This window comes from Pinus tabuliformis, chromosome J, assembly GCF_031772625.1.
Source record: "Pinus tabuliformis cultivar Carrire ecotype Pingquan chromosome J, CPIR1, whole genome shotgun sequence".
In the NCBI taxonomy this organism is placed as follows: Eukaryota; Viridiplantae; Streptophyta; class Pinopsida; order Pinales; family Pinaceae; genus Pinus; species Pinus tabuliformis.
The window spans coordinates 502,783,814-502,795,581 of record NC_142295.1 but is presented as its reverse complement, the minus strand read 5'-3'; positions in this window follow the sequence as shown (position 1 = coordinate 502,795,581).

The window sequence follows — 11,768 nt, the reverse complement described above, 5'->3', positions numbered from 1 at the left end:
AATGAGAGCTTATAGGAATTTGGTGTTAGAATTATTGGAGAAATTTCAGTCATATACTTTCAATATTAAGACTAGAGATCAGAATTCCATGGCAGATTCCCTTGCTGTAGCAGCTAGTCTTTTTGTCATTCCTAAGAATACTTCTGATAATTATGAAGTGAAAGTCCGCCATAGGCCAGTGATCCCTGACAATATCCTAAATTGGCAAGTATTTGAAGATGACCAGCAGGTGAAAAGTTTCTTAGAATTGAAAGGAGAATTTGAGAATTGTCAAATTGATCAGCAAAACATGTTAGTGGAAACAAAAGAAAAGTCTGAGGTGTTGCAGCTGCAAAATAACCTTATTCCTAAGGGTCTGATTCCACTTGAGAAACTTTTTGATCAGAATGATGTTTTTAAGGCGCCAAGGTTGCAGGCAAATGAAGAAGAAATAGAGAATTGCAATCTAGGTGATTTAGTAGCGCCTAAATTGGTCAAAATTTCCAAATTTTTATCAGCTGATCTTAAAGTTAAGTACATTGAATTAATGAAGAAGTTTATTGATGTGTTTGCATGGAATTATACTGATCTCAAACAGTATGATTCCTCAGTTATACAACATACAATTCCCATCAAACCAAATGAGAAACCGTTCAAGCAAAAATTGAGAAGAATAAATCCTCTGCTGATGCCATTAATTGAGAAAGAGGTTAAGAAGTTGTATGATGCAAAGATTATTGTTCCTATCAGATTTTCTAATTGGTTAGCCAACTTGGTACCAGTTAGGAAGAAGAATGGAGAAATAAGGATTTGCATAGATTTTAGAAATTTAAACAAGGCTTCACTCAAAGACAATTATCCTCTTCCTAAAATGGATCTCATGTTGCAAAATATTGTAGGCTCTCAGAGAATGTCAATGTTAGATGGTTTTTCAGGGTACAATCAGATCCTTGTTCACCCAGAGGATCAGGAGAAGACAGCTTTTACCACACCATGGGGCACATTTATGTATGCCAAGATGCCCTTTGGCCTCATGAATGCAGGGGCAACTTTTCAAAGGGCTATGGACATTGCTTTTGCAGAGGAGAAAGATAAATCAGTTGTGGTGTACCTTGATGATATTACAGTCTTTTCAAAGAAAGAGGAAGATCATTTAAGGCATCTGGAGAAGATATTATTGAAGTGTAGAAGGTTCGGCATTTCTTTGAATCCAACTAAAAGTATCTTTGCATTGACTTCTGGTAAGTTGCTTGGACATATCATTTCTCAAGAAGGCATTAAAATAGATCCAAATAGAGTTAGTGCTATTTCAAGATTGGATTTGCCAAGGAGTAAGAAAGAAGTGCAGTCTTTTCTTGGTAAAGTTAATTTTGTTAGGAGGTTCATTCCCAACTTTGCAGAGGTGGTTAAGTATATCACAAAAATGCTAAAGAAAGGAGCAGACTTTAGATGGACAGCTGAGGCAAGAAAGTCATTTGAAGAAATTAAAAAAGCACTCACTCAAGCGCCGGTTCTTATTAGCCCTGATTTCTCCAAGGAATTCTTAATATTCACCTATGCCTCTGAAGATACAATCGCTGGAGTTCTTTTGCAGAAAGGGAATCAAGGTACTGAGCAGCCTATTTCATTCTTTAGTAAAACATTGGCAAATGCTGAATTAAAGTATAACATTTTAGAAAAGCAAGCATATGCTTTGGTTAAGGCAATCAAAGATTTTAGAATCTATGTGCTTCATTCTCATATTATTGCATTTGTGCCAAGTGCTGTTATTAAAGAAATTCTCACACAAGCAGACCCGGATGGTAAAAGAGGGAAATGGATAGCCAAATTGTTGGAATATGATATTGAAATTAGGCCAACTAAATTGGTGAAAGGCCAAGGGTTAGCAGAGTTGCTAACTCACTCAAATCTAGACTGCAGTGATATTAATTTTAATGCAGAAATATCAGAAATTTTTGAAGAAGAGGAAGAGTTGGTTCAAATTAATGAAAAATTTCTGATATCTGGATGGTATAAGGATGTCTCATTTGTACTACAGCACAACAGAGCCCCTGATAATCTTCCTAAGTCTAAAGCTCGTTTTATCAAGCTGAAATCTCTTAAATATTTTGTTTATGAGCAGAATTTATTTTGGAAGGATGCTGGAGGGATTCTACTAAGTTGCTTGGTTGAAGAAGAGGCTGATAGAGTGATTGAAGAATTTCACAAAGGAGACTGTGGAGGTCACCATTATTGGAAGGCTACTGCTAACAAAATATTGAGAGCTGGGTATTTTTGGCCCACCATGTTCAAAGATATTTATAAAAAGGTTGCAGCCTGTCATGAATGTCAGTTGTTTGAAGGTAAAAGAAAGCTCATGCCTATGCCTCTAGTTCCTATTTATGTAGAAGCGCCTTTTCAGCAGTGGGGGCTAGATTTTATAGGTGAGATACATCCCTCTTCATCAGGCCAACATCGGTGGATACTTACAGCCACAGATTATTTCACAAAGTGGATAGAGGCAGTGCCAACTAGACAAGCTAATGATGCAGTCATTATTTCTTTCTTAGAGAACAATATTTTATCAAGGTTTGGATGTCCACTCAAGCTTATCACAGATAATGCTCAAGCATTTAAGTCTAAGAGAATGATAAACTTTTGCCACCAATATCATATTACTCTTGGTCACTCAACAGCTTATTATCCACAAGGCAATGGTCTAGCTGAAAGTTCAAATAAGAGTCTTGTGAGGATTATCAAGAAATTGCTGGAGGAAAACAAGAAAACTTGGCATTTGAAACTGAAGTATGCATTATGGGCTGATCGCATTTGCACTAAAAGATCTATTGGAACCTCTCCTTATGAACTTGTGTACGGAGCAGAAGCTATTTTTCCAACGTCTCTTGGTGTCCCAGTTATGAAATTAATTCAAGGACTTGAGGAAGAGCCAAATGCCATACAGAGGAGAATCAATCAATTGATTGCATTACAAGAAAAAAGAAGTGAGGTGGTTGAAGATTATCAACAAAATCAGAATAGAGTCAAGAGGGCTTTTGACAAGAAGATTAAAGATGTGACTTTTCAAATTGATGACAAGGTTTTGAAATGGGAAGCCAAGATTGAAGAAAAGGGCAAACATGGTAAGTTTGAGAATTTATGGAAGGGGCCATATTTAATCTCTGCCTTCCATGGAAACAATACTTATATTTTGCAAGAAGTTGATGGATCACAGTATGCTGGTGGGCCTGTTAATGGCAGGTTCTTGAAGCATTATTATCAGTGAAAAGTCTGCCAAGTAGTTCATGATCATTGTAAATAATCATTGTTTTTGAAGTGTTTTGTGCTAGCAATAAATGACAAGTTGAACTAGCAGATCTTAGCCCGAGGAGAAGGCCCACAAAGTTTGAGAGGAATGCTTGTCAGCCAGATGTGAGTGTAATAAATGGATAAAGCACTGGTACTACGTGTTCTTAGTGTACCACAGGGGCACACTATCCCTAGTGGAGCCACTGTTATCACTAGAAATTATAGTCCATGTATATGATAATTGTCTATAAGTTTTTGAAGAGTCTTGAAGTCTTGTAAATAGGTTTGTTAACTTATGTCAATTTCAAATTTTGAAATTCAAGAGTTATGAATGAAATTCGTGTAAAGGCAAGGGCATTAGTCATCTTCCATCATGGTTAGTTATGTCATGTCATGTCATTGGTACTTGCGCAGTTTCGCAGCGCGGGTATGATCTCTTAGGTACTTGCGCAGTTTCGTAGCGCGAGTGTGATTGGTCAGTTCTGCTGCTAAATAATGTTTGCGTGTTTTCGTAGCGGCCCGTTTGTCAGCGATTTCGTAGCGCATTCCTTTAAATTTGAACTGCCCGCGCTACGAAATCGGGGTTTCGGGCTGTTGTGCAGCATTTTTCCTTGAATGTCTAATCCGAGAAGTAGTGAGTCACGAGTCCGGTTATGATTGTTTCCTCACACCATTTATGTGTCATGATTAGCCATTACTTTGCCATCAGGTCTGATTTCATTGAGTTAGGTGTCAGTTTGGAGGACGTTATAGGAAGTGGTCATTCCATAATGTGTTTTTCATAACATATGAATGTCTTCTGCTCTATGAAAAGCGTGAGCTTTATTCTAAACAGACTACTGCAAGCGAGCCTGATTTCTACAGCCAAAGAGTGTTTTCGTACTGCAAACCACCGTCATTTCCTTGTGTAGAATTGTGCAAAGAAACATGGAAAGAAAGGAGCACCGTTCGGGTAGATGTGTGAGAACAGAGCCGGAGGGATTAGATGTAACCCTCAGGGATGAGGAAGTAGCAAAGGCGTTCAGAGGTGCTGGTTGTTGGCGGTTTTGTGAAAAACTCAAAGGTGGACATGCAGAAGTGACCAAGGCATTTGCAGTGAACTTCACGGGATTAAATTCAAAAGTGGCCATGCTGGAGTTTCCGGTTTCCCCTGAAGTCATTTCTACAGTCACAGAAATCCCAAGAGGTGGCCAAGAATGGTTCAAGAATTTCAAGTTTGATATGGGTCCGTGTAAGGAGTTCTTAAAGGCACCATATGTAGACGAAGATCTTACTAAAGCTGTCCCAAGGAGCTATCTTAAGGAGAATTATGCTACATTATTGACATGCATCCAGAAGTACTTGACATGTGAAGGTCGGTACAACAAAGTCTACTCATATCATTTCAAGCTGCTACTACACTTCACTGGTAAGAGCTCAATAGACATCCCTTTTTACTTATTCAGGAGTATTACTAAGATGTGTAACAAGATTCAGTTGAAGAAGGAAGCTTATGAAACATCTCTTTTTCATCATGGTCTGGTTAAATTATTGGTGTTGGATAGCCTACATAAAATTGGTAAGGACTGGGATTCGTTTGTATTCATGGCCGGTTTCCCTAGTAAAACGGGCCTCACTCCATTACCTGTAAGAGAAAGAGAAGATAGGAGTGAGGATACTACTTTGGCTGAGATTAGGAAAGAAATAACAGACCATAAGAAGCCCAAAGCTAAAACAAAGAAGCCAGAGAGGTCTGTAACAGTCAAAGAAACACCTGAAGCATCAACAAAGAAGACTCCTAAGTTAGCAGTTAAAGAAACTCCTGAAGCATCAGTAGTCAAAACTTCAAAATCATCTAAAGTATCTGAAAAAGAAGCTTCTAAGTTGCCTCTTAAAGAAACACCAGAATCATCTAAATAGAAGACTCACAAAAGAAAAGATGAAATTAAGTCTAGTGAAGTTGAAAGAGTTTCAAGAGTAAGAACTAGAGGCCAGCTGAACAAAGAAAAAGGAAAATCAGCTCATGTGGAAGAGAGTCCTGTTTCTAAGGGTAGTCTAAATGATTTGTTGGAAGCCATTGAATTAGAACAAGAACATCCAATTCAAGTTGAACCACTTGAAATAGAACAAGATCAATTGGTATCACCTATGCATATTGATCTAACACAATCTTCACCTGAGAGTTCTAAGAAGTCAAAGGCTTCCAAAAGGTTAAAGTTTGAAGAACCAGGTGAAGAGTATGCCTTTAAACCTCGCAGACCAATGACTAGGAGGCAAATGAAGGAAGCAGAAAAGGCTCAAAAAGAGAAAGTCCCTTCAGACATGCCTAGGACAGAGGCACTTGAAATCTTCTCTGAAATAGTCCAAGCAGCTAAAAACAAGAATAAGGACAATAAGGTGGTTATTAGTCAAAGTGGAAATGTGATTGCCATTAAAAAACAAGCTGGAGCAAGTAAGGAGATACCTCAGGTTCATAATATTTTTAAAGAGAAGCCAGTGAGATATACTAGTTATAAGAAAGCTGTGATGAAAGGTAAAACAAGTTTGATCAGTCAAGCTAGTTCGGTATCTGACGCCTATGTATGGACAGTACCAGCCCTAAAACAGGCAAAAACTATGAAACAAATGAATGCAAGTCTAAGAGCAGAGAACAAGAAGTTGAAGGAGGAAGTCATCAGCCTGAAAGAAAAGCTAGACAAGCTAGCTAAATGATTCAAGGAGGAATGTGTTTTCTCAAATTTTGATATATTTTGGGCCATTGTCTTTTTAAAAGTTTTTGAGACTTTTTTGTGTCTTCACACCTGTATGGAAAGACTAAAGGAATCATAGATTTGAAATATTGCTGTTTTGAGGTTCATATATTTAATTTTGATGACCTACAGCAGTTTCGTAGCGCGCTACGAAACTGCTGTAGATGACTGGTTAGGTTTAAAGCTTGAGTTGGAATGCTGAGGTCAGCATATATTTAAAGAGATGGTTTAATATCAGCATGGAGATTATAGAAGATCAGTCATATATTTTGAAAAGGAGGCCAGGTGTAAATATTCAAAGAAAAAACCGAAGTTTTGTCTTTTGCCTAAAAGTCACTTTATCTCCGAAATTTTAGGGTTTGGATAGAGCTGCTGAGGTGTTAAATGATACACTTGTCCAGTTGTGGGATGGCTGGGTTATGAGTTCTCTTCAGTCACACGGGACTATCCAAGGTTTAAATGGCTTAAAGATGGATCATTAATATATGAACACCGAGGGGAGGCAGCAACCAAGAATATAGGCTTCATTTTCTTTTCGGTTGTTGAATCATCTATGCATCAAGTATCCGGAGCTGTATATACATTGAATCTGTTTTAAGTTTGGATATGGTTATTATTGCAATACTACAGGTGGCAAGCTCCAAGGACACAGCAGGGTATACAAGGAAGAAGACTTAAAGTGCCAATATGATGGAATCCTCTGTTTTCGTAGCATCATATCTCTTGTAATCAATTAGTTTGTTTATGTTATTGTTAAGGTCATTTATGTCAAAAGCCCGAGCTCCCTTCATGCTTGATGAGGAGTCTCGTACAGCAGTGTTTTGATAGGCTATATATAGGAATAACTTAGATGTAAAAAAGGTTGGATACTTAATAGAAAAAGTGTGTTGTTTTGGGCCACTGTAAGACCTTTTTTGACAGTAATAGTAAAACAGAGTTATTCTCTTCTCAAGATTCTCGAAGGATTGTCATGGTCAAATGAAGTGATGATGTGTTATACCTTATGTTATTTTATGGTTTTGTTGTATGCAATCACTCAGAATTCATAATTATATGCTCTGACTTCCTGTGTATACAGCAAGCTATGTGTGGTGGAATATGTTTGACTTGTAATGCTAAGAGCCTTGATTTCTATGAGATCACTGTGTTTTTCTTGTCTACTTGATATTATAGACTCCATAGCCCAATGAGATATCTTTTGGTGTGTTTCCAACCAGTTATGTTTTCATAAGTAAATAAAGAGTTAGCCATCTAGTGTGTGAAGGATTTTATCAAGAGTTTTGAGAGAGCCCTCTCTGATCAAAGAGGCTAATCTTTGGTCTAAAGATAGGTTGAAATAGTTACATGAGACCATGCTTAGTTTCAGCCCTCAGTACTGGTTTTGTGATAACAGAGGCTATTGCTATTGAGAAGGACCTGCTCGTGATTAGAGTCATCAAGGATGATGAACCAACAAAGGACTCCAAATACGTGAGCAAAAATTACAAAACGATTTCAAGCAATGGTAGAGACAAGAAAACAAATGATATTGAAACCCTCACTCACCTCGTCAAGAATTTGAAAACAAAAGTGCCTAAGCTTAAATAACGGAAAACAAACACGTCTGCAAGCAACCATCTGCCCAGGAAGAGACAAGGAAGCATGTCATCAGGAAGCAATCAGTACCCTCCAAAAACTACACAGAGCTCTGTGTTCCACCTAGATCAGTGCACAAATTATGAGTTCGATTCATTCCACGAAGAACATCACCTAGATAAATCTTGTTCAGATTGGAAATGAGTCACAAGATCTTTATGCAGTCATACATTTGACGCAGAAAACAATATGCAGGAAGAATTGGAAGACATGGATAATGATGAAGGTATTGCACCTGATGAAGCAACAATTTCTGGGCATGTGGTGAATGTGTATTAGTGCTTACAAGCAACACTGAAGACAAACACATAGAAACAACCCCCAAAGAAAAATGATTGTTACAATCTTAGGAGTAAAGGGGATCCCCTTACACTTGGGGAAGCACAATAAAATATGAGACTGTTGTTGAGGAAGGTTGATCCACCAGCCACCCCAAAGCATAAAACACAAAACAAGTCTGAGAACATAGTGGTGGACAAGAGTATGTCCATCAGTAGAAAATTGCAAAACACTTTGCCGAAAAACATGAACATTAGTCCTACCCCGAACACCTTGGTGATTCTTCCACCTCTGGACTACAAAATTATAGGTGACATGAAGAAAACTCATGCGAACATCATTTTGTTCGATTTAGGCAAGATCCAGAGTCAGCAAGACATCCTACTGCGCACATTGGGACAGGAAACAATAGACAACACAACCTCTACCAACAAGTGATAAATCACACCTCCCAAATCACTTTCCACTTTGCTAAACACACTCTGTATGGAAGAAGAAAACTCAGGTTGCCCTCCATTCCTACTTTCATTTGCATTTTTCAATTGTAATGTTCACAAGTTCTTGGTTGATTCTGGCACAGCAGCCAATGTCATGTCACTATCCATTGCTAAGAAGATCAATGCATAATGGAGCGAGACATCCACAAGAATCATCTAACTTGATTGAACATATGCACTGGCCATTCGTGAACTCTGAGATGTGATCATCTGACTATCCCATGACAATTGAGTCCACCAATGCATCAACATAGTTTTTGTGGACACGCGAGAAGCATACTGTTTACTACTTAGGAGAGATTGGTCCAGCAAGTTAAACGGATATTTTTCTACAAAATCGTCGCACATGTGGCTTTCGTACAAGGGAAAAAGCAACCAAATCCTGGTGTTATCTGAGAGTTCTATGAAGCATAATGTCACTCCCATCAATGGTGAGTACGAACTATTGGCCTTCGCAAAACTCATGTCTGGCAACTACCTCCTAGAAATAAAGCTGGGGTGTTATCCTGCACGACCAGTTCCAACCCCAATAGACATGAAGTTGGGATTCCTTCCTTGCCCAGCTGATGGTAATGAAACATGTACACTACATTGTACCAATAGTAGTAGTAGCAGTATTACAAGCGCATCAAATGGTCCGTGTACAAACAAGTTGTGGGCCATCTACTTTGAAGGATCTAAGTCATAGGACGGCTCAGGAGCTGGGAGTGTCTCGATTGACCCATACAACAGGAAGCATCTAGTGTCAAGTCACTTGGAGTTTGAGTGCATGAACAACATTGTTGAGTATGAAGCACTCATGCTGGGCTTGCAAAAAGCCATTAGCCTCAACGTGGTCATGCTCAAAGTGGTAGGTGATTCAGAGATAGTGGTATGGTAGGTACGTAACACCATTCACTATTTGTCACTGCCTCTCAAAAGTTACCAACAATAGGTATGGCGACTGATCTCTAACTTCCAATCATTTAACATCACTGTTCTACCACATACGTGTAATGCAGCGGCCAATGCTCTAGCAAATGCAGCTTCAAGAATGTCACCGATTAGGGATACATTTACTATTGAAATTTTGTACAAACCATCTATCCTGAATAACATAACTAACTTATGCATGTTTAATGATGATCAACAGATACTGCATTTCATGGCCAATGTTGACGTCTTATAAGATGCAACGATAGATGATGATGAGCACGAGTGCTCTCTGCAAGCAAAAGCTGGTAACAGGAAAGGCCACCTTATCATGAAGGGTGTTGCATATTTGGAAAAGCTTTATGACTTGAAACAACATTTTCAGGGGCCGAGGAACAACAAGACTCACAGTTCCACCATGATGCATGAACTGATCAACCTAGGAATAGAACAATATCTGAAGTTTGTCAATCTTGGTACATGTTGCACACAACATGAGCGACAAGCCTTTGTCTTATTGTACAAATAGTACCAAGATGTGTTTGCGTGGATTTACGACAATCTGAAGCTTATGACACACAGATAATCCAACATTTCATTCCAATCAAAGAAGTGGTCAAGCCATATCATCAGATGTTGAGGACAGTACACCTATCACTTGAACCTATCATACAGAAAGAGCTCACCAAGTTGTTGGGTGCACAGATCATATACAAAGTTCGTCATTCCATGTGGATTTCAAATCTTGTTCCTATATGCAAGAAGTCTAGGGAAATCCGCTTGTGTGTTGATTTCCGGAATGTGAACTGCACCTCGGACAAGGACAAATACCTCGTGCAGTCTGTGGACCACATTCTGAAAAGAGTATCTGGGGCACACATGTTTTCCCTAATCGACATTTTTTCAGGATACAATTAGGTTTTGGTAGTAGAACCTGACAGACTTAAGACTACCTTCTATACCAAGTGGGGTATGTTTACTTACAGACAAATGTTGTTTAGGCTTGTGAATGCAGGCGCAACCTTTCAGCGATCCATAGACATCACTTTTCACGGATACATTGGGAAGAGCATAGTGGTATAGCTCGACGATGTGTTATGTTCTCAAGAAGATGAGAGGACCACATACACCATCTGAAGAAAAAAATTTAGCAATGCCGGAAAGATGGGATTTCCTTGAATCCAAAAAAGAATGTATTCTCAGTGTCTAAGGGGAACCTTCTCAGACACATTGTTTCCAAAAGCAGGATCAATGTTGATCCAAACTGGTTCCATACTATCACACAGATCCCTCACCTAGCCAACAATAAAGCCATGCAGTCCTTCTTGGGTAAGACAAACTTCCTCTGGAAGTTTATCTATGATTATGCGCAAATAGTCAAGCCCATGTAGGACATGATCAAGAAATATGTATTTTACAACTGGGGCAAGAGGGAAAAGTATACATTCACCCAGACCAAGTAGGCTATTGCAGAAGCACCTGCACTCTATAGCCTAGATTTCAAGAAGGATTTCTTTTTATACACCTTTGCCTTTGATAATTCACTCACTACAGTAATCACTGAGAAGGACGAGATGAACAATGAATGCCCCATCTCCTTCATGAGTGCAAGAATGCAAGGACTAGAACTCAACTACCCCGCCCTTGAAAAGCAAGCATATGTAGTTTATAAGGCGATGAAACACGTTAGGCCCTACTTGTTGAAGAAACACTACATAGTCTACATCCCTCGCCTAGAAGTTAGAACACTGCTTGTAGAACAAGAACTGGGTGAATGACGTGCAAACTGGATGATAGGCTTGCAAGAGTATGATCTTGAAATCAATCCAGTTCACACTGTCATGGGACATGGGCTCTGTAGACTTGCAATTGAAGCAGTACACACACCAGAGAGTGAAGAAGAGCTCGCTGGCTAGGAGTAGGAAATTCAGATTTATGATATAAGGCGAGTAACACCCACTGAAGACCAAACCTCTTGATACCCAGATGTGTGCCAGTACCTTCAGAACGACATCATACCCTCTCATGTTTTCATCAGATAGAAGAGGGCATTGCGTCTCAAAACTCTATCATATCAATCAGTGCATGAAGTGCTTTACAGGAAGCACAACAACGGAGTTTTTCTTAGGTGCCTAGAGGCACATGAATCAGAGAAGGTATTGCAGGATCTGCATGACAGACTCACCGGGGGTCAGTTTGTGGGAAACACCACTGCGCAAAAATTTATGCAAGGTGGTTTCTACCGATCCACATTATTCAAGGATGCACATGCTTATGCCTGCAAGTGCATGGTCTGTTAGCGATGCGCCATAGAATACGAATATTAGAAGCCCTACTGCACCTTGTTGCAGTGCCCGAACCATTCCAACAATGGGGCCTGGACATCATTGGTGAAAAATTCCCACATTCTTCAAAACAACACCACTCATTCTAACAGCAACTAATTACCTCA